This window comes from Eubalaena glacialis, chromosome 6 (genome assembly GCF_028564815.1).
Source record: "Eubalaena glacialis isolate mEubGla1 chromosome 6, mEubGla1.1.hap2.+ XY, whole genome shotgun sequence".
Classification (NCBI taxonomy): domain Eukaryota; kingdom Metazoa; phylum Chordata; class Mammalia; order Artiodactyla; family Balaenidae; genus Eubalaena; species Eubalaena glacialis.
This window is the reverse complement of record NC_083721.1, coordinates 60,654,248-60,677,086: the sequence shown is the minus strand read 5'-3', so window position 1 is coordinate 60,677,086 and position 22,839 is coordinate 60,654,248. Positions and strand designations below refer to the sequence as shown.

Below are 22,839 nucleotides of genomic sequence, written 5' to 3'. Positions count from 1 at the left end.
AGTGTGCAGAACTTCCCCAGCCAGGGACTGAACCTGTGCCGCCTGCATTGGAAGTGCAGAGTCTTAACCAATGGATCACTAGGGAAGTCCGACACCCTGTTGTTTTTAACCCTCATACTCTACTAACATCCATTCCCACAGAAAGTAAATTCTTTACTGTAACTGATTTATGCAGTACATTCCTTAGCATTCCAGCTAATGAAGCTAGCCAATACCTTTTTGCCTTCACTTGGGAAGAAAAACAATTCACCTGGACAGTAATTCTTCACTGTTCTATTGAGAGTCCTTTCTACTTCTCACAAACCCTGAAGGCTGATCTGGATGATACTAAGTTCCCTAGATGTTCTACTTTGTTGCAATATGTGGATGATTTGCTTCTTTGCTCTCCTTCTCAAGCTTCCTCACAGGAAGACAGCATCCACTTGCTAAAGCTTTTAGCCCTAAAGGGACATAAGGTCGCCTAAGAAAAACTGCAGTTTTCCCAAATCCAGGTTTGATATTTAGGGCATCTGATATCAGAACAAGGGCTACACCTAGATCCAGATAGGCTTCATGGTGTCCTACGTGTCCCCGAACCCCAAACTAAGTACCAACTGCAAGGTTTTCTTGGGCTAGTTGGTTATTCCTGAAATTGGATTCCAAATTTCTCTGTTATGGCCAAAGCTCTGTATGTTTAACTAAACAATAACAACCCCAACCCAATTTTATGGGAAGAACTGGACAACATAGTTTGTAAGACCTTGAAGGAGAGTTTGATGAACCCACCTGCCCTTGGGCATCCCAATTATTAGGTTCCCTTTTTCCTTTTTCAAAAGGAAAAAGGAAGGAATGCCCTTGTATATGAAAAGGAAGGGAATGCCCTTGGGACACTCACCGCAAAACATGGAGACCACCACTGATCCATAGGGTTTTACAGCCAGCAACTGGACCCTGTGGCATGGGGATACACCCCTTACCTTAGAGGCATTTTGGCCACTGCCCTTTTGGTTAAAGCCACTGAGAAAATTGTTGTGGGATCCCCTTTAACTATTTTTCTACCTTATGCAGTAGAACTTCTCCAGAATTCTCATCAACCTCAACATTTTTCAGTCAGCTGCCTCACCTTCTATGAAGTCCTTTTGTTAACTGCTCCTCACATAACTCTTTTATGTTGTAATAACCTTAACTCTGCTACTCTTCTCCCCTCTGTCACCAATGAAGTCCCTTAAGACTGCTTAATGCTCACAGACCACCTCCTGACTCCTCATGATGACCTACAGGAAATGCCTTTGGGTAATGCTGAACATGCTTCACTGATGGTTCTTACTTAAAAGGTGATGCTGGCAAATACTGTGCTGCATATGCTATTGCAACTCCTTTTGATGTTGTTGAGGCAGCATCTTTACCTATGGCCACCTCAGTCCAAACGGCTGAATTATACACTTTTACTTGGGCTTGTACTTTAGTCAAGGACAGAACTACCAATATTGATACTGATAGTAGATATGCTTTTAGAGTAGCTCATGATTTTTGGAATGTACTGGAAGTTTCCAGTGGAAATTAAATTAAAATGGCCCCTATGTTCAGGAATTACTGAATGCAATACTTTTACCTGCTGCTTCAACAATTACTAAGATTACAGGGAATTCTAAACTTGAATCACTGGAAGCTGACGGAAATCACCTTGCTGATATTTCTACAAGGAATTCTGTTCTTTTTTTTTTTTTTGAATTTTATTTTATTTACTTTTTATACAGCAGGTTCTTATTAGTCATCCATTTTATACACATCAGTTTATACATGTCAATCAAAATCTCCCAATTCATCACACCATCACCCCCACCCCACCGCTGCTTTCCCCCCTTGGTGTCCATACGTTTGTTCTCTACATCTGTGTCTCTATTTCCGCCCTGCAAACCGGTTCACCTGTACCATTTTTCTAGGTTCCACATACATGCGTTAATATACGATAATTGTTTTTTTCTTTCGGACTTACTTCACTCTGTATGACAGTCTCTAGATTCATCCACGTCTCTAAAATGACCCAATTTCATTCCTTTTTATGGCTGAGTAATATTCCATTGCATATATGTACCACATCTTCTTTATCCATTCATCTGTCGATGGGCATTTAGGTTGCTTCCATGACCTGGCTATTGTAAATAGCACAGCAATGAACATTGGGGTGCATGTGTCTCTTTGAATTATGGTTTTCTCTGGGTATATGCCCAGTACCGGGATTGCTGGGTCATGTGGTAATTCTATTTTTAGTTTTTTAAGGAACCTCCATACTGTTCTCCATAGTGGCTGTATCAATTTACATTCCCACCAACAGTGCAAGAAGGTTCCCTTTTCTCCACACCCTCTCCAGCATTTGTTGTTTGTAGATTTCCTGATGATGCCCATTCTAACTGGTGTGAGGTGATACCTCATTGTAGTTTTGATTTGCATTTCTCTAATAATTAGTGATGTTGAGCAGCTTTTCATGTGTTTCTTGGCCATCTGTATGTCTTCTTTGGAGAAATGTCTATTTAGGTCTTCTGCCCATTTTCTGATTAGGTTGTTTGTTTTTTTAATATTGAGCTGCATGAACTGTTTATATATTTTGGAGATTAATCCTTTGTCCATTGATTCATTGGCAAATATTTTCTCCCATTCTGAGGGTTGTCTTTTCGTCTTGTTTGTAGTTTCTTTTGCTTTGCAAAAGCTTTAAAGTTTCATTAGGTCCCATTTGTTTATTTTTGTTTTTATTTCCATTATTCTAGAGGTGAATCAAAAAAGATCTTGCTGTGGCTTATGTCAAAGAGTGTTCTTCCTATGTTTTCCTCTAAGAGTTTTATAGTGTCCGGTCTTACATTTAGGTCTCTAATCCATTTTGAGTTTATTTTTGTGTATGGTGTTAGGGAGTGTTCTACTTTCATTCTTGTACATGTAGCTGTCCAGTTTTCCCAGCACCACTTATGAAGAGACTGTCTTTTCTCCATTGTATATCCTTGCCTCCTTTGTTATAGATTAGTTCACCACAGGTGGGTGGGTTTATCTCTGGGCTTTCTATCCTGTTCCATTGATCTATATTTCTGTTTTTGTGCCAGTACCATACTGTCTTGATTACTGTAGCTTTGTAGTATAGTCTGAAGTCAGGGAGTCTGATTCATCTAGCTCCGTTTTTTTCCCTCAAGACTGCTTTGGCTATTCGGGGTCTTTTGTGTCTCCATACAAATTTTAAGATGTTTTATTCTAGTTATGTAAAAAATGCCATTGGTAATTTGACAGGGATTGCATTGAATCTGTAGATCGCTTTGGGTAGTATATTCATTTTCACAATATTGATTCTTCCAATCCAAGAACATGGAATATCTCTCCATCTGTTGGTATCATCTTTAATTTCTTTCAACAGTGTCTTATAGTTTTCTGCATACAGGTCTTTTGTCTCCCTAGGTAGGTTTGTTCCTAGGTATTTTATTCTTTTTGTTGCAGTGGTAAATGGGAGTGTTTCCTTAATTTCTCTTTCAGAGTTTTCATCATTAGTGTATAGGAATCCAAGAGATTTCTGTGCATTAATTTTGTATCCTGCAACTTTACCAAATTCATTGATTAGCTCTAGTAGTTTTCTGGTGGCATCTTTAGGATTCTCTATGTTTAGTATCATGTCATCTGCAAACAATGACAGTTTTACTTCTTCTTTTCCAATTTGTATTCCTTTTATTTCTTTTTCTTCTCTGATTGCCGTGGCTAGGACTTCCAAAACTATGTTGAATAATAGTGGCAAGAGTGGACATCCTTGTCTTGTTCCTGATCTTAGAGGAAATGCTTTCAATTTTTCACCTTTGAGGATGATGTTTGCTGTGGGTTTGTCTTATATGGCCTTTATTATGTTGAGGTAGGTTCCCTCTATGCCCACTTTCTGGAGAGTTTTTATCATAAATCAGTGTTGAATTTTTTCCAAAGCTTTTTCTGCATCTATTGAGATGATCATATGCTTTTTATTCTTCAATTTGTTAATATGGTGTATCACATTGATTGATTTGCGTATATTGAAGAATCCTTGCATCCCTGGGATAAATCCCACTTGATCATGGTGTATAATCCTTTTAATGTGTTGCTGGATTCTGTTTGCTAGTATTTTGTTGAGGATTTTTGCATCTCTATTCATCAGTGATATTGGTCTGTAATTTTCTTTTTTTGTAGTATCTTTGCCTGGTTTTGGTATCAGGGTGATAGTGGCCTCATAGAATGAGTTTGGGAGTGTTCCTTACTCTGCAATTTTTTGGAGGAGTTTGAGAAGGATGGGTGTTAGCTCTTCTCTAAATGTTTGATAGAATTCACCTGTGAAGCCATCTGGTCCTGGACTTTTGTTTGTTGGAAGATTTTTAATCACAGTTTCAATTTCATTACTTGTGATTGGTCTGTTCATATTTTCTATTTCTTCCTGGTTCAGTCTTGGAAGGTTATACCTTTCTAAGAATTTGTCCATTTCTTCCAGGTTGTCCATTTTATTGGCATAGAGTTGCTTGTAGTAGTCTCTTAAGATGCTTTGTATTTCTGCGGTGTATGTTGTAACTACTCCTTTTTCATTTCTAATTTTATTGATTTGAGTCCTCTCCCTCTTTTTCTTGATGAGTCTGGCTAATGGTTTATCAATTTTGTTTATCTTCTCAAAGAACCAGCTTTTAGTTTTACTGATCTTTGCTATTGTTTTCTTTGTTTCTATTTCATTTATTTCTGCTCTGATCTTTAAGATTTCTTTCCTTCTGCTAACTTTGGGTTTTGTTTGTTCTTCTTTCTCTAGTTCCTTTAGGTGTAACGTTACATTGTTTATTTGAGATTTTTCTTGTTTCTTGAGGTAGGCTTGTATAGCTATAAACTTCCCTCTTAGAACTGCTTTTGCTGCATCCCATAGGTTTTGGATTGTTGTGTTTTCATTGTCATTTGTCTCTAGGTATTTTTTGATGGCCTCTTTGATTTTTTCAGTGATCTCTTCATTATTTAGTAAGATTGTTTAGCTTCGATGTGTTTGTGCTTTTTACGTTTTTTCCCCTGTAAGTGATTTCTAATCTCATAGCATTGTGGTCAGAAAAGATGCTTGATATGATTTCAATTTTCTTAAATTTACTGAGGCTTGATTTGTGACCCAAGATGTGATCTATCCTGGAGAATGTTCTGTGCGCACTTGAGAAGAAAGTGTAATCTGCGGTTTTTGGATGGAATGTCCTATAAATATCAATTAAATCTATCTGGTCTATTGTGTCATTTAAAGATTCTGTTTCCTTATTAATTTTCTGTTTGGATGATCTGTCCATTGGTGTAAGTGAGGTGTTAAAGTCCCCCACTATTACTGTGTTACTGTCGATTTCCTCTTCTAGAGCTGTTAGCAGTTGCCTTATGTATTGAGGTGCTCCTATGTTGGGTGCATATATATTTATATGTCATATCTTCTTCTTCAATTGATCCCTTGATCATTATGTAGTGTCCTTCTTTGTCTCTTGTACCATTCTTTATTTTAAAGTCTATTTTATCTGATACGAGTATTGCTACTCCAGCTTTCTTTTGATTTCCATTTGCATGGAATATCTTTTTCCATCCCCTCACTTTCAGTTGGAATGTGTCCCTAGGTCTGAAGTGGGTCTCTTGTAGACAGCATATATATGGGTCTTGTTTTTGTATCCATTCAGCAAGCCTGTGTCTTTTGGTTGGAGCATTTAATCCATTCACGTTTAAGGTAATTATCGATATGTATGTTCCTATGACGATTTTCTTAATTGTTTTGGGTTTGTTTTTGTAGGTCCTTTTCTTCTCTTGTGTTTCCCACTTAGAGAAGTTCCTATAGCATTTGTTGTAGAGCTGGTTTGGCGGTGCTGGATTCTCTTAGCTTTTGCTTGTCTGTAAAGCTTTTGATTTCTCCATCGAATCTGAATGAGATCCTTGCTGGGTAGAGTAATCTTGGTTGTAGGTTCTTCCCTTTCATCACTTTAAGTGTATCATGCCACTCCCTTCTGGCTTGTAGAGTTTCTGCTGAGAAATCAGTTGTTAACCTTATGGGAGTTCCCTTGTATGTTATTTGTCATTTTTCCCTTGCTGCTTTCAATAATTTTTCTTTGTCTTTAATTTTTGCCAATTTGATATCTATGTGTCTTGGCATGTTTCTCCTTGGGTTTATCTTGTATGGGTCTCTCTGCACTTCCTGGACTTGGGTGGCTATTTCCTTTCCCACATTAGGGAAGTTTTCGACTATAATCTCTTCAAATATTTTCTTGGGTCCTTTCTCTCTCTTCTCCTTCTGGGACCCCTATAATGCGAATGTTGTTGCATTTAATGTTGTCCTAGAGGTCTCTTAGGTTGTCTTCATTTCTTTTCATTCTTTTGTTTTTATTCTGTTCCGCAGCAGTGAATTCCACCATTCTGTCTTCCAGGTCACTTATCCGTTCTTCTGCCTCAGTTATTCTGCTATTGATTCCTTCTCGTGTATTTTTCATTTCTGTAATTGTGTTGTTCATCTCTGTTTGTTTGTTCTTTAATTCTTCTAGATCTTTGTTAAACACTTCTTGCATCTTCTCGATCTTTGCCTCCATTCTTTTTCTGAGGCCCTGAATCATTTTCACTATCATTATTCTGAATTCTTTTTCTGGAAGGTTGCCTATCTCCACTTCATTCAGTTGTTTTTCTGGGGTTTTATCTTGTTCGTTCATCTGGTACGTAGCCCTCTGCCTTTTCATCTTGTCTATCTTTCTGTGAATGTGGTTTTTGTTCCACAGGCTACAGGACTGTTGTACTTCTTGCTTCTGCTGTCTGCCCTCTGGTGGATGAGGCTATCTAAGAGGCTTGAGCAAGTTTCCTGATGGGAGGGACTGGTGGTGGGTAGAGCTGGCTGTTGCTTTCGTGGGCAGAGCTCAGTAAAACTTTAATCTGCTTCTCTGCTGATTGGTGGGGCTGGGTTCCCTTCCTGTTGCTTGTTTGGCCTGAGGCAATCCAACACTGGAGCCTACCTGGGCTCTTTGGTGGGGCTAATGGCAGACTCTGGGAGGGCTCACGCCAAGGGGTACTTCTCAGAACTTCTGTTGCCAGTGTCCTTGTCCTCACGGTGAGACACAGCCACTCCGTGCCTCTGCAGGAGACCCTCCAACACTAGCAGGTAGGTCTGGTTCAGTCTCCTATGTGGTCACTGCTCCTTCCCCTGGTTCCCGATGAGCACACTACTTTGTGTGTGCCCTCCAAGAGTGGAGTCTCTGTTTCCCCCAGTCCTGTCGAAGTCCTGCAATCAAATCCTTCTAGCCTTCAACTTCTGACTCTCTAGGAATTCCTCCTCCCATTGCCGGACCCCCAGATTGGGAAGCCTGACGTGGGGCTCAGAACCTTCACTCCAGTGGGTGGACTTCTGTGGTATATGTGTTCTCCAGTCTGTGAGTCACCCACCCAGCAGTTACGGGATTTGATTTTATTGTGATTGTGCCCCTCCTACCATCTCATTGTGGCTTCTCCTTTGTCTTTGGATGTGGGGTATCTTTTTTTGGTGAGTTCCAATGTCTTCCTGTCAATGATTGTTCAGCAATTAGTTGTGATTGTGGTGTTCTTGTAAGGGAGTGAGAGCATGTCCTTCTACTCTGCCATCTTGAACCAATCTCAGGAATTCTGTTCTTAAAGAGACCCACAGCAGCCAAACCTCTGCCATGGTCCAGAGGGATATTTCCCCAAATGATAACTTAGAAAAACTGGCTAGAGAAGCCCAAGAGTTGGCCTCAGAAAGGGAAAAACAAGATTGTTAATTTAACAATTGATGGTTTGATAAAAAGAGAAAGCTCTGGTTTGGACAAAATAACAACCCAGTCCGACTGGAGATTCTAAAATTCTCACTCCTCACCACTGTACATGCACTAAGCCATTGGTCTACTGACAAAATGATAGCCTTCATGAATACATATTGGTGGGTAAACATTAACAAGGCTGCAAAAGGTGCCTACCTCACTTGTCCCACTTGTCCAAAGTATAACCCAGGGAAGCCTGTTCATACTGGTTCCAAACATTTTAAACTGCCTAATGAACCGTTCAAGTTTATTTGTATGGCAAATGGGTTTCATAGAACTTCCTTCATCTCATGGATATAAGTATGTTTTAACATGGTCAGTATGTTTCCACACTGTTCTGAAGCCTTCCCTTGTACATAGGCTATTGCTTTTTCTGTGGCTAAAGTCCTTTTGGAAAACATTATCCCTACCTGGCAAACTCCTCTTGAACTTTATAATGATCGAAGAACCTATTTTATTGATCAGGTACTTTGACAAGTCTATGTTGTTTGTTAATTTTCAATAAATACTGCAAATAAGTGAAAAAATGCAATGAAAATAGAAACAGCTTTCCTTTCTTAATATATTTATATATTTTTTTAACCCAAAACAGCATTAATGGGCAAACACTAGAAACATTCCCTCTCAATTCTGAAATAAGAGAATGATGTCCACAATTATCACTATTACTTAACATTGTCCTGGCTCTGGCCAATACACTTAACAACATAAGGAAAATAGAGCTTGCATCAGTTTGCTAGGGCTGCCATAACAATATACCATGGACTGCATGGCTTAAACGACAAATTTATTTTCTCACAATTCTGGAGGTTACAAGTCTAAGATCAAGGTACAGTAGGGGCAGGTCCTAGTGAGGTCTCTCTTCCTGACTTGCAGATGGCTGATTTCTCATTGTCCTCACATGGTGAAGAGAGAAAGAGAGAGAGAGGTCTCTGGTGTCTCTTCTGATAAGACACTAATCCTATCGGATCTGGGCTCTCCCAACCCTTATGACTTCATTTAACCTGAATTATTTCCTTAGAGGCCCCCTGTCCAAATACAGCCACGCTGGGGGTTAGGGGCTTCAACATACAAATTTTTGGAGGACACATTCAGTCCACAAGAGAGGCATACACCATGGAAAGAAGGAGATAAAATTATCATTGTTGAGTCACAATATGGTTATATACCCCCAAAACTTAAGTGACTATTACAAATAATGTGAGAATTCACTGACGTGGTGAGATACAAACTGGGTACAAAAATCAAAGCTATATAATAGCAACCACTCAGAAGAGATACAAGGAAAGATCCCATTGAAAACAGCAGCAATAAAAATAAAAACATCAAGGGATGAACTTAAGAAGAAATGTGTGAGCTTTTTATGAAGAAAATATCCAATTGCTACTAAGGTTGGAAATGAACCCTTTATCAAATGAAAGGCATCTGTAAAGAGACTCAACATCATAAAGATATCTATTCTCCCTAAGTCAACCTATACATTTAATGCAATTCCAATAAAAATTCCTACATGATGTTTCTTTGGGACAAAAGTTGATCTTAAAGCTCATATAGAAAGAAAAGTAAGAATAGAAGAATGGTGAAAAACAGAGCAATGAGGAGGGCTGGGTGGTGAGAAGGCAGAAAGACAGGCCCTCTCATATCTCTGGGGTTGCAGATTCTAAGAAGGGCAGTTTTGCAATACTTATTAAACTTACAAATACACATATCCTTTAACCCAGCAATTCTGCTTCTAGGAATTTATCCTTCAGACATATGCTCCTATGTGCAAAAAGACATATGAACAAGGTTATTCATGGCAGAATTGTTTCTGGATTGATAGGGAATGATTGCCAAGATACTCAGCTAAGTAAAAAAGAAAAAAAAAGAAAAGAAGAAGCATGTTTTTGTATAAAGTATGCTATGATTTGTGTAAAAACAAAGAAAAATAAAGAATGTATAAATACACATATATACATACATACAGATGCATATACACATATATAAATATATATGTTTAACTGCTTGTATATGCCTATAATGTCTCTGGAAATATTTTTCAGAAAACAGTAGCATTAGGTGCTTCCAAAGAGAACTGTGTGGCTGGGAGAAGGGGTAAGTAACATTTTTACCCTTTCGTATCATTGGAATTTTGAATCACATGAATGTGTTTATTTAAAAACTTAAGTTAAATAATTGAAAAAGTAATTTATTTCTGATTTTTAGAAATATCATGGAACTGAATGAGCCTTACCAAGAAATACAGCAGTAATCGTTTTTATTTTTCTAAATCATGTATTCCAAATTTCCTCTCAGTCATGAGAGATTGTAAAAAAAAAAATAAATAAAGGGCGTGAAGAACCACAAGAGAACAGAGAGATTGTGGAGGATGAAACTAGGAGTTAGGAGCTTAGGAACCTCTCCAGAAGGAGAGAGAATCAGAGAAAGCTGGCAAAACAGGAAGAAGTGCAGACAGTCGGTAAGTTTTCGGGTGAGGATAGTCAGGTGAAACATTCTTGCAACACTTTGCTGTCCATGGAGACATGGGCTTCACAGCACACTATCTTGTTCCACTGGCCTTTGAAATTATTGTGTGTAAATAAAAAGTTTATTTTTCCATTGAAAACTACAGGTTTTCTCCTGTGTGAAAGGAATTAAGAAAGGTCAGAGAAATTCACTTAGGAACCTAATGTCCCTTTGATATTCAAAAGCAGTCTGATTGCTCCATCTTTGCTCTTTGAGAGTTTGGGTTAGCTTACTTAATAGTATCAGGAGGTTATATTTGAAAGCAGTGTTTTATTTCACCTTTTTGAGCTTCCCTAAACCACGAACAAATCTAATTTATGATATGAAACATGATTTTGCCATTATTTCTATTTTTCAACTAAAAACATCAAACTCTTAGAGGAGGAGCCATTCAGAAATCAGAGTCCAGCAGCAGATCAGTGAGGAAAAGGTTATATGTCTGGCTACAGTATTTCGGCTTGAACAATTCCAACTCATAGAACGCTAGTGTAAGGCAGAAAGAAGTGAAGTTGGGGCCCAATCAAGTTCTGAAGATTCCCATCTCTGGTTTATAAAGTAATACGAGTTTAATCTTTCCGGAGACACAATTACCTCTATTGCCACCTGCTGGTAAACTTATGTCTCACTTAATTCAGTTAGTGGCTTCCCTACCCCTAATGAAGCACTTTTTGGAATACAGAGATAGATTTGCAACAAAATAACTTTTGCTGCTTCAGAGTGGAGAGGATGGGTCACAAGTCAAGTGCCTGGATACACAGGACAGCAAATATCAAAGACTCCACTGATATGAGGAGTTAGTTTCCTCTGGCACTATCTCCTGCCCTGCCAATTCTTTAAGTTTGTCAACTCTCTTGAGTTCATCTAAATACAGTAGCCCCCCGCACCCCCAAAGAGACCAGTTTTTAAAGACGCTCAGTGCTTTTAAGCCGTAATTTAAAAAGTTTTTTAATCCAACACATATGCAGGCACTTGCCTCACTTTGGTCCTGGGGTTGAAGTCAACGTTGACAAACACAGACTCCTTCATTTATTCTACATGCAGACCTTCTCTTGCTCCTCCCACTCAAATACTTCACCCTTCTGCTCCTTCAAAACCTACATTTCAGGGACTTCCCTGGTGGTCCAGTGATTAAGACTTCGCCTTCCAATGCAGGGGATGCAGGTTCAATCCCTGGTCAGGGAGCTAAGATCCCACATGCCTCATGGCCAAAAAACCAAAACATAAAGCAGAAGCAATATTGTAACAAATTCAATAAAGACTTTAAAAATGGTCCACATCAAAAAAAAAAAAATCTTAAAAAACCCCCCAAAAACCCTACATTTCATACTCAATACCTATATGCTTAGGCACAGGGAACTCACACATACACAGCATGGCTAACACAAGCGTCAATGAACAGCTTGCACATTTTCTGATGTTTGTGGTAGCATAAAATCCTCACTTTATCTGGAATCTTAATAAGTAGAAGAAAACATATGACCATTTTCCTCCTATGGTACCACCTCATGACACTAACTGATCATAATGTTTCTTCCCCCCAAAGTACTGTAAACTTCTGAAGTAGCTTTTGTTTACCCACTCACCTAGTGAAGGACATTGGGGTTGTTTCAAGATTTTGGTGATTATGACTACAGTGGCTATAAACATGCATGTACACATTTTCATGTGAAAATAAGTTTTCGTTTCACTAGGGTGAATAGCCAGGAGTGGAACTGCTGGGTCATATGATTTGTGCATATTTAACTTTTAAAAAAACTGGCAAACCTTTTTGCTTTCTCACATGCAATGCCTAGAGTTCGAGTTGCTCTGCATCCTTGTCAGCACATGGCATTGTCAGTGCTTTTTTTTTTAGCCATTATAATAATAAGTGGTAACTCAACTGGTTATTTTTTTTTTTTTTTTTTTTTACTCAACTGGTTTTAATCAGCATTTCCTTAATGACAACTTTTTATGTGCTCACTTGTCATCCAAATAGTCTCTTTGGTGAAGTTCCTGTTCAATTATCTTACCCAATTTTTTCCATTGGGTTATTTGTTTTCTGTTGTGTTTTAAGAGTTCTAATATATTCTGGATATGTCTTTTGATAAAGTAGTTCTTGAATCATCAAAAAAACATAAACATTTAGGGTCTTTTAGTGTAAGCCTATTTTATTCTATTCACTTCTTTATGATTTACATATGCCATGCACAGTCAAGTCTATAAACTAAACTTTTCCATTAACCAAAACTGTGGGTATCTTGAATGATGAGGTACTCTCTCAGGAGGCCCAGAGGGAAATCTGGTGAGCTGCCCAAATGGGACTCAAGAAAGGGCCATTTACCTTGGTGAATTCAGCAAAGTCCAGGGTTTAGTCTTAAGTTTTGTTTTTTTTTTAATTTTTAAAAATTAATTAATTAATTAATTAATTTTTGGCTGCATTGGGTCTTTGTTGCTGCACGTGGGCTTTCTCTAGTTGCAGCGAGCGGGGGCTACTCTTCGTTGCGGTGCGCAGGCTTCTCATTGCAGTGGCTTCTCTTGTTGCAGAGCACCGGCTCTAGGTGCACGGGCTTCAGTAGTTGTGGCTCGCGGGCTCTAGAGCGCAGGCTCAGTAGTTGTGGTGCACGGGCTTAGTTGCTCCGAGGCACATGGGGTCTTCCCAGACCAGGGCTCGAACCCATGTCCCCTGCATTGGCTGGTGGATTCTTAACCACTGCGCCAGCAGGTGAGTCCCTAGTCTTAAGCTTTGAAGATTCAGAAACGTGATTTGGCCAGTGTCCTAAGAGCAGATTCCACTTGAGGACACATTCATGCTAGCAGAGCTCTAAAGAGACTAACGTGCAAGGCCAGGGTGGCAGCTAACTCACCAAGGTAGCCTTCTTCTCCTATGGACTTACATGATAGTTGTAGGCTTCTTTGGTGAGCTTGGAGTTGCAGTAAGGAAAACTCAGCCATATCAATGGCTGTGATGACCTTTCCACTGGGCCATGGCGAAAAAAATAAGCATAGTTTAATTTTCTTAACTGGTTCAATTTAAAGAGCTATCTTTTATTCGGAGGCTATGTTTTCCACAACTTTGACACAGTCCATATGAATTTATCTCCTTCGCATAGAGTGATGGCTTGTTGGCCTAGCAGACACTCAGAAAGTGAACAGCTGCTCTCTGCTCTAACATCACCCTTATCTCCTGAATTCCTGAGACCTTGGGAGGTACTTCCCAATCTGACCCCTAGCTTCCAATTTCATTTCAATACACTTTCCCATGTGATTACTCTCCAGATGAACCAGTCTGCTTGCAACTCTCAGTGTGCTATACCTTTTTCTTTGCCTCTGGAGATTTGCTGCTCAATTCCTAGACCACCTCTTCCCTCTCCACCTCTCTTCCTCGATGTCTTCTGAGCCAGCAGTGAACATTTACTTCTCTGGATTCCTACAGCACCTATCTTCGTTATCGTTCCTAAGGCATTTATCCTACATTATCGCTCACGGTGGGTGACTTGTACGCTTTAGTGGATGAGCAGATAGTACCCCCATCAGATGGTAAGCTTCTGAAGGGAGAGGAATAAAGGTCCATCTTTTAGAAATAATAGCATGTCTCACAGCAAACACGCAGTGCTTCTCACAGTAGGTGCTCAAGGAAGGTTTGTCAAATGAATGAATAAAGAAATATATGAAACATGGTATATTTAAATTCTTGCAACAGAACTCCTCTTTTCACCCACAGTTACCTAAGTATTTTGATACTTGAGTGCCCCCTTACACACACCTCCTATATAAATATACATGTCGAGGGCTCCCTCGGGCTATCTCCTCAGATGTGTGCGTCTGTGAGTGTGGCCTGCACATCAGCATGCCCAGGGAGATGGAAAAACAAGCAGGCACTCCCAACTGGGGAAGTCATTTGCAGCTCCTCCCATTATTACTGGCTGAATCTCCTTATTTAAAACAAACAGAGAGCTGGAAGCAGCAATTCAAGTGATGGCTATTAGCAAGTTCAGTTATCAAAACACAGACCTAGTCTTTAAACATACAAAACAGCAAACCCTGAAAGTCCACTCCTGACCTGTAGCATCTTTGCAGCCAGACCCTCCCCTACCATCTCCCTTTAGGACCCTTAGGGGTCATGTGTTCTTACCACATGGAGGTTATTTTCAGATTTTACAGCTGAGAGCACTTTCCTTAATCTCAAAAAGACTTTCCTCTCCTTTCTTTTCTTCCTGTCCCACAGGGCAACCACTCCCCCCAAAGGTAGTCCAGCTACCATTTTCCACCCAGTCTGTGTCTAGTTAAGGAAGTTTCTGAGGGTTACAGAGAAGGCAGTCCTGAAGTTCAGATCACAGGGATGAGAGGGCTACGGTAGAGCCAGCAAAAATGACCAAAGGAGGAAAGTGGAACATGACCCGGCCCACATTAGGGAGAAGTGGTTCATTTCCTGTTTCTGATGTTCACTGAGTGGTCCTGTAACCTGGGCTGCTCAAGTGTGGGCCTATCCAGGCATAAGCCAAGGGAAGGAAGTATAGTTAAACTCCTTTAATCTGTGATGCTTGTGAATCATCACTGTGGTCATCATCATGGACACCAAGCCTCACTGTGCTGCAGATAGAAAAGGGATGGAAAACAGAAGAGAATTTATGGCGACCACAGGCCACAGCCTGGCAGTGCTTTTGTTTGGGTTTTTTAAATAAGATCTACCAGCTTATTTGTTGTCCTTTACCTCTTTCTCTTAAAAAGTGGAGTGCATTAAAATACTGGTTACATAAATACTCTGATGTTTTGATTATTTAATACCCACTTTATAGGTTTAGATAAAAGGAGATACTTTAGTTAAAACTATTTTGCACGGCGCCAGACATATAGAAATAGTCAATAAATGGCAACTATAATTATCAGTCCCTGAATTCTTATAACCAAAGGTTTTATTATATTAACTTGAAATGACTACTGAATTCATTCTTGGTCTCTTAAAAAATAACATTACAAACTGTTGCAGTATGATCTCAACTATAAAATGCAAATGAAATATAGAAAAAAGATCTGAAGGAACTATACTAAAAGACTTAACAGTGATTGACTCTGGGTGATAGAGTCATGGATAATTTTTCCTGCTTCTTTGCACTTTGCACTACTTTCCAGACTTTCTATGATGATCATTTATTACTGTGATTATGTGGGAAAATACCGACTAAAATTTTTTTTTAAATGAGATTACATTTTTTAGTTAGTAAAGGTTGTTTTCAACCTAATTCATATTTCAGAGGCTTTGCTATTTTTCATCTGTGTGACCTTGGGTAAGTTACTTAACCTTTTAAATCTTAGTCTCCTCTCCTGTAAAATGAGGAAAATAAGTATGTACTTCCTTCACAGGTCTGTGTGAATATTAAATGAGAAAACAGGGAAATCACCTAGCACAGAGCCTGATGGATGCAGGTACTCAATAGTAAGTAATCTAAAACTCTTGAAGTACCATCTCCGCTTTCTTAGAGTATAAGCATCTTTAGGAGCCAATCTGGATGAGTACTGAAAATAGAGTGACTCCATTTACTTATTGCCACTGTCAGAGTCTGCCCACTGCACAATTTCTTGCTTTTTCTTCAACTGTGCCTGAGGATTGCCTGACCCAAATTTCAGAAGATTAATGCAGTCTTAAGGGCAATTATTTGAGTGTAAATAATGGAATGATGTGGTTAAACAAAGGCACATGTGCTTTGGATTTGGAAAGACCAGAGTTTAAATTTTCCTAATTACTAACTGTGTGATCTCAGGCAAGGGACTTATGTTTTTAGAGACTTGATTTCCTCATATTTGGTAATTCTAGCTAACATCCATCAAGCCCTTATTACACGCCAAGCCCTGGGCTCAGCACTTTACATACATTATCTCATCTAATTAACACAGCATCTTGGTGACATGTAATTATTATTCCCATTTTACAGATGAACAAATGGTAAAGTAAGTTGCCTGAGGACATGCAGATGGTTGTTGGTAGAGTCTGGATTTTAATCCAGGCAGTCTGACACCAGAGCCCATGCTCTTACCCACTCTGCTGTAAAGGCTCCCATTCACAAAATGGGGATCCAAATCTGAGCTGATGGGTTTATCACAATGATTAAATGGAATAATATTTGTAAGGTGTCTATGTATAGTAGGCTCTCAATAAGTATCTAAGATTAGAGTATACATGCTAACCTTAGGAGATATTTAGGAGTGCTATATACATAGAACCCGCAGGCACTGTATGTTGGGAAATGGTGTATCCACTGTATCACATCACTGACTTCTCCATGCGTGTTATTTGTTGTTATTTGTGCACATCTCTCCCACACTCCTTTTCTTGACACTTAGTATAGCATCTCAAGGAAAAGGCAAAAATTTTAAAATATCCTTCAGATTTGCTACATGATATCTTTTCGACATTGCACTGATATTTGCTTATTATTCCAATCCTAACACTAACAATAATGGTTATTACTTATGGAGGACTTGTCAGTTACCAGGCACTGGGCTAAGGGATTTGCATGATTTCTCTCAGTGTATCCCAACAATAAACTTAGGAGTTAAGCATTATTAGTCCCATTTTTCAGATGAGGAAACAGAGACACAGAAGAGTTAAGAAATTTGCCCAAGTTCACATGGGCAGTAAGTGGTGAAAGCAGGATGCAAACCCAGCTCTGTCTGATTTTGAAACCTCCGCATTTGATCATCTCATTACTCTAGTCCCCCCCCCACCTCCCTTATCTCCACTGTGTGTGTGTGTGTGTGTGTGTGTGTGTGTGTGTGTGTGTGTGTGTATCTATACGGCTGGAGAGTGGCACGAAAGGTCACCCTGGAATCAGACTATTCCAAGAACCTAGTGGGAATTGTGCTTTTCCTATTTTCCTTTGAGGCTGAAGAGGCAGAATTCACTATGATAAGGTCGAAATTGCCCAGTGGCCTAGAATCTTAGGGTTTGGATCAGCACCTATCAAATCTACTACACACCACTGTGGTAGTCACTAGTACTATTTGCCAAATATTTCATTTTCCTCAATTCTGGCACAGAGGAAGATTAAACTTCTTGGATTCTTATGGTTGAATGGGGTATTGTGACTAGTTATATAGCCTTTGAATTTTGTGTGGAAGTGACATGTAACGCTTACTGGCTGGGGCCTGGAGCCTGTTTTTGAGACTTTCCAGAGCATTCTTTTTCCTTTGGCACAATCACCAGCAACATTCAAGATGGTAGCTGCTCCATCAGCTTGGGTTTCTAAGTGACTACAAAAAGCAAAGATCCCTGCTGACTTGTGATGCATATGTGACTTGAGTGAAAAACTAAATCTTTGTTGTTTTAAGCCACTAAGATTTTGGAGTTGTTTGTTACTATAGCATAACCTAGTCTATCCTGACTGATACAACCACACAGCAAAGTATGGATGATACAAAGCAGTGCCTGGATGTCTTTGTGGTAGTTGCCAACAGACTCTGCCCATGACTATCACCAGTGTGAGGAAAGAGAGGAAGACAGAGGGAGACGGACAGAAAGAAAGTGGGGGGAGGGTGGAGAGAAAGAAAGGTGGGGGAGAGAGAGTGAGAGAGCAAGAGAGAGCACAGAACTTTTAGGAAGCTGTGCCTTTTTGAAGAAACATCATCAAGGAACCATGAGGGCTGAGACTGACTTGCTCAGTATTTCCAGTGCTCACTAAGGTGACTGACACTAAATATTTGTCAGATTCATAATATCTTGGATTACCATTTTATGAACAATAGAATCTGTAGGGATGCCCGTTCTTGGAACATTTCACTTGGTTTTGGAACTTACTTTAGCTAAAATTAATACAACTCTCCTTGTTAGCTTTTTAAATGAGGCTAGTTTACTTCCTAGCTTTTTCTCATTCACTAGTCCATAGTTTCTAGCCCTGGGGGTCTCATGATACCAGGGTAGGTACATTTTAAAAAATTTACCATATCCCTGTGCTTTAAAAAGGAGTGTCGAAGCCCAATCACATTCAAATAAGAGTTTTCACTCTTTAACCTCTTTAAAGTAAGTAAATATATTGGCCCAAACTTGAGCTTACTCCGAAGATCCCTGTTCCTTTCATGGAGGGGTGCCGCTCTATGTGTGGGGACAGGTGGGGATGACTCACCCTGTGAAGCAGCGCCTCAGCCCTCAGGCGGGGAGAACAGTCAGACTCAGGCAGGGAGGAAAGAGCCGGAGGGCAGGGAGAAGGAGGAAGAAGGGGAGCGCAGCTCCCAGTGCAGAAAAACAGCCTTGTGCTTGCAGGAAGGATTGCAAGGGTGGATGCCTCTCCAGGCAATTCCAAATGTTCCTTCTCCTTCTTGCCTGTTATTATCCCATAACTTATTCCAGGAACCACTTGCCAGAAAGCCAGTGTTCCTGCCTTCACTAGACTGTGAGTTCCTGGAGGGCACGTACCATGTCTTATTCATCTTTTAGTCATCCTACGCCCACACTCCGTGCCGTGAAGGTTGGAGGCTACTAGTAGATGTTTGCTAAGTGAGTGAGACTTCAGGAGCTGGGACCATCCTGAAAGCTACAACCAATAAACTGATCCAGAGAGAGGACAATTAAACTTCAGCCCCCTGTCCTGCTTGAGGGCCCAGGTCACACATACTCATTTGCAGCTGCTTTTTCATCTCTTATTTGATTCCTCTGCTGTTCAAAAAGTTGCTGTTAAGGGACTCAGCCATCTCTCATCCCAATTCTTTCTGTGCTGTGTGGGAAGATTGTCTAGAGCCAGCTTCACTGAAGAGGTCAAGGCGAATGCCTAAGTCAGAGGAGGGATGGTAGAAGGAATACACCAACTCAGTGTCCATCTCTGTGACTCAGGAGCTGTCACCTGGGGAGAGTTTGCTCCTACCAACAGATCACAGGATTAGAAGACACTGTAGGGCCTAGAGACCACAATAAGATGTGTTCTAAGACTTTGGAAATATAGTTCCCTGTAAGAGTTAAACTACTAAGATCCATACACAATGGATGTGATTAGCCACCTGTGGAAGTAAACCACGATATCAGCCCTAAATATGTGAGTCAAAAGCTTGGGGATACCTAAGATACCAATCAAGGTGAACTAGGAGAAAATTCAGGGAAGCAGGTAGTAGGACAGTACTCAGAACCCAACCAATTGAGTGCAGGCTGTTTGAAGAACCCCTCTGAACAGAACACATCTCTCTGGGAAGTAGAGTGGGGAGAGGGAAATGATCAGCTTTAAGAGTCAAGAAAAAGGAAGTTTGCAGAGGCACTCTCCTGGACAGAGGTTTTCCTGGCCCCTGACCTTGTGAGAGTGCCTAAAGCTTCTTCAAGGAGAGACGCTTCTGAAACTCAACTCACATCCTTCATTCTGAAGGAATGTTCTGATCAGGCCAAAGGGAATAACTAGTACTCTTATCAGTTGTATTTATCAGGGTTAATTAACAAATTGGCAACACGTGTGTGTGTGTGTGTGTGTGTGTGTGTGTGTGTGTAATATCTGGATGCACACAGGCTTGGAGTTTCAGCTCTTGGGGGTGGGGAATGCTATTCTAATGATGTCAGGAGAGTCAGGATTCAGAACCTGAAAGGATGGTGATGAGTCTCTGAGGTCAAGGCCATCTGTGGACCTTCTCTGCATCCCTATGTGTCACAGGCTGAGCTGCCCATTTTCAGGTGCAGCAGAAGACACTTTTCAAAGACAACGGCCATCCCTTTGCTTCCTGGCATGACTGTACTTTTATCCAATGTTCTCAAATTTTTTTGACTACGGCAAAAAGCCCCATGGCTCACTTACCCCATCATCTACCACATGAAGCTCCATCCCTCCCCACAAAAGACATACTTTAACCCTTTCAAGGCTCACAAGTCCCTTCCTGCCTGCTGTGAGCCTTAGACCACCCTTTGAGGGTCTCTGTCTCAGACGCAAGCCAACTTCTATTGGATTTTTATGGCAGAAGGGTATGTCCCTTTCTTGGTATTCTGTTCGACTCTGCCAACATATACACAGTGCCCACCATGTGCCACTTGTGCAAAACACCTCTAATCCCTTCTAATGATAGATGCCACCAAAGCAGGAAGTAACATTGTATATGGGGGCAGGGAGGTCAACTATAGGGGGCTCGTAGGTCTGCAGAGGCTATGTCTTCACCTGGAAAGAGAGTTGAGTGGGAAGGTGAGACTTGTGATGATGAGAGGCCTGGAGGTTTCTGGATAATTTACACTCACACCACTGAGAGTGGGAGGAGAGCTCTTAGGAAGCAACAGGGCCCCCAGAAGTTCCTTCTCCACAAAGAGCTTTAAGATAGTTTTACAACTGCAACAGCTTCCTTTGTTTTGCTCACAAGCCTGGCTAAGAGTCTTGACTCCCTCTGTGATAGTGGAGAAGAGAGGTCTGAAGGGGCCAGACTCAACCTATGAGCAGACCCTCCATGGAGAGCTGGAGAGGAGTGCTGCATGGAGGCTCTTTGGCCCCCAAAGTTCCCTGTTCCGGGGATATACCTGAAATTGTCCAATTATCAGGAAGTCATACCTGGACTGGAAACTATTGATGAAGGGGAGGAAATGGGTTTGCTCCCAAGTGAGAGATGCTACTCAGGGGAAACATCAAAGTGTAGGGCAAAGATCAAGAACATCTTGATGGAATGATAAGGGCCACCTAATTCACAGGTAAAAACAAACCACTAGCAGGGAGAGGAGCACAGAAAAGGAAAATAGCTGAACCCACGAGAAACATCTCCATGGTTTTTCCTACAATCAGTTGTGGCCACAGGTATCATATTTTAAAAAAACAAACCATGTCTGTCACCTACTGGTCATAACTCAACAATAATTTTTAACCTCACATCCCTCATCTATTCCTTATGGAAAAATAACTGAACACAATAAGCTAAATTCCTTGCTTGCAGAATTCTTTTCATTTTTATACTAGGCTTTCAGGCAAAAATATTTGCCCCCAAGTTATTTAGCAAATATCTTAGTTGAAGACCCCACAAAAGACTGCTCCAGCTCCTTTTTAAAGACAATGCCTATAAGCTGAAATGCTACTTATACATACTAATATATGAAAACTTAGACTTGCCTTCAGAAAGATGCAATTTATGACAGCATAGGGCAGCAGAAGGTCAAATGAAGAAAAACATATGAGTACAAAACAAAAACAAGTGATTATTTAATTCTGTGAGTCATCCTAATAATATAATCTCCCAGATACTTTCAGGAGCTGACAAAGACAGAGTGTGGCATTTAGATTAGCATGGAGAGGGGTAGTATCACGTCCCTATTTCCCCAACCAGGAAAGTTACTGGTTGTTGCGTGGCATCCTAATTGCCCATCCTCTTTCTGGGACTTACCTGTGGAAGGGTGATAGCAATCTGCTCATTCTCACCACCATCCATTCAAAGTCAAGGATCATGTCCGGTGAGGAAGCTGGCCCAGGTGATTGCAGCAGCATACTGTAGACATAATAGGCAGCCATAAGAAACGCGACCTCCGCTTTCCCACTTATAAAATGGGACTATGCATAATCCCAACCTACTTCACTAGAAAGCTGTCGGAATATTTTTTAAAATGCCTAGCTAGAGGTTCTATGGAAAGGTACAAAGTATTGTAACCGCCATAATGTGTTAAGAAACGTATTACTTCAGGACCCTAAAAGGTTTCATGCAGAAGTCCGTGCAAGACTTTCATTTTGAACCTCATCAAAGTGCTCCTTGGTTATTAAGTGTAAAAAGGATCTTAATTTTATAAAATTAAACTACAAGTGCTCCTACAACCTGGTCTAAAATGTAGTGTTAAAATGAGGTTCTTCTATCAGCTATCACCTAACTCCTCAGGTGCCTTGTCTTTGCCTCTTTGTCTTCCCCTTTCCTTCTGGAAACCTGTAATCCCACAGTGTGTGTGTGTGTGTGTGTGCACGCGCGCCACGTGCGCACGTGCACTGGGGGAGCTGGTGGGCTCAGGTCTCAGGGAGAACACAGAAGCTGTGGCTGGATTGCCAAATAAGGCTGTGATTTCCTTTGTTCCTACTGCTGGAGCCTCCTTGGCAGATTAAGTCCGAGGCTTCTCCCAGGTTTTGTTGGTCCATGAATGGAGCCTCTTCAGTGCTCACTGGAGTGCAGTACCATTGATACTTCTTCTGCCTGCTTCCCTTCCTCTCCCAGCCCAGCTGAGCTGATGGATTAATCCTGCTGTTTACTTGGAAGGCTCACAGGCAGAAATGCAAGCTGAGGTAGAAGACAAAGACTAGGGCTGGAAAGGACCATGGAGACCTTCTTTCTAGAGTCTAAACTCCTCGCATTGCTTAATTGGACTTGATTGAAGCCCAAGGCAGAGCAGTTAGGGGCCTGGCCCAAGCTCCACAGCAGCGGGTTAGGTAGAATCTTAACTTCCAAGGCTTTCCAGCCTTCTCACCACAGGCACTTGTCAGAGGGAAGCCTGAAAGAGCTCTGCTGCTCTCGCTATAGAACAATACACTGGATCCACACACAGAACTTCCCACACATCCTTCACATTCTTACAGCCAACTGAGGGATCTGGTGACTAAAATCATGAATCTTCGTTGGGAGAAATGAAGGGGGTCTAGAGTACTGTCTAATAAGAGTCTCTCGCTAT

The 22,839-nt window shown here is 40.7% G+C and overlaps 1 protein-coding gene and 1 long non-coding RNA gene across 12 annotated transcripts in view; one reads left to right on the top strand and one right to left on the bottom strand.

The window, feature by feature from the left end:
- The window catches only part of BOC (BOC cell adhesion associated, oncogene regulated), a 266,285-nt gene that overhangs the window by 162,804 nt on the left and 80,642 nt on the right, over window positions 1-22,839 (bottom strand). For all 11 annotated transcript variants that reach the window (XM_061194176.1, XM_061194172.1, XM_061194186.1 and 8 more), the window contains one exon: window positions 21,579-21,680. The gene's annotated coding sequence lies outside the window, so the exon portion shown is untranslated. The remainder of the gene's footprint in view (window positions 1-21,578; window positions 21,681-22,839) is intronic.
- The window catches only part of LOC133093929 (uncharacterized), a 31,510-nt gene continuing 18,526 nt past the window's right edge, over window positions 9,856-22,839 (top strand). Inside the window, exons 1-2 of the long non-coding RNA XR_009701337.1 lie at window positions 9,856-9,872; window positions 15,624-15,696. This is a non-coding gene — a long non-coding RNA (uncharacterized LOC133093929). The remainder of the gene's footprint in view (window positions 9,873-15,623; window positions 15,697-22,839) is intronic.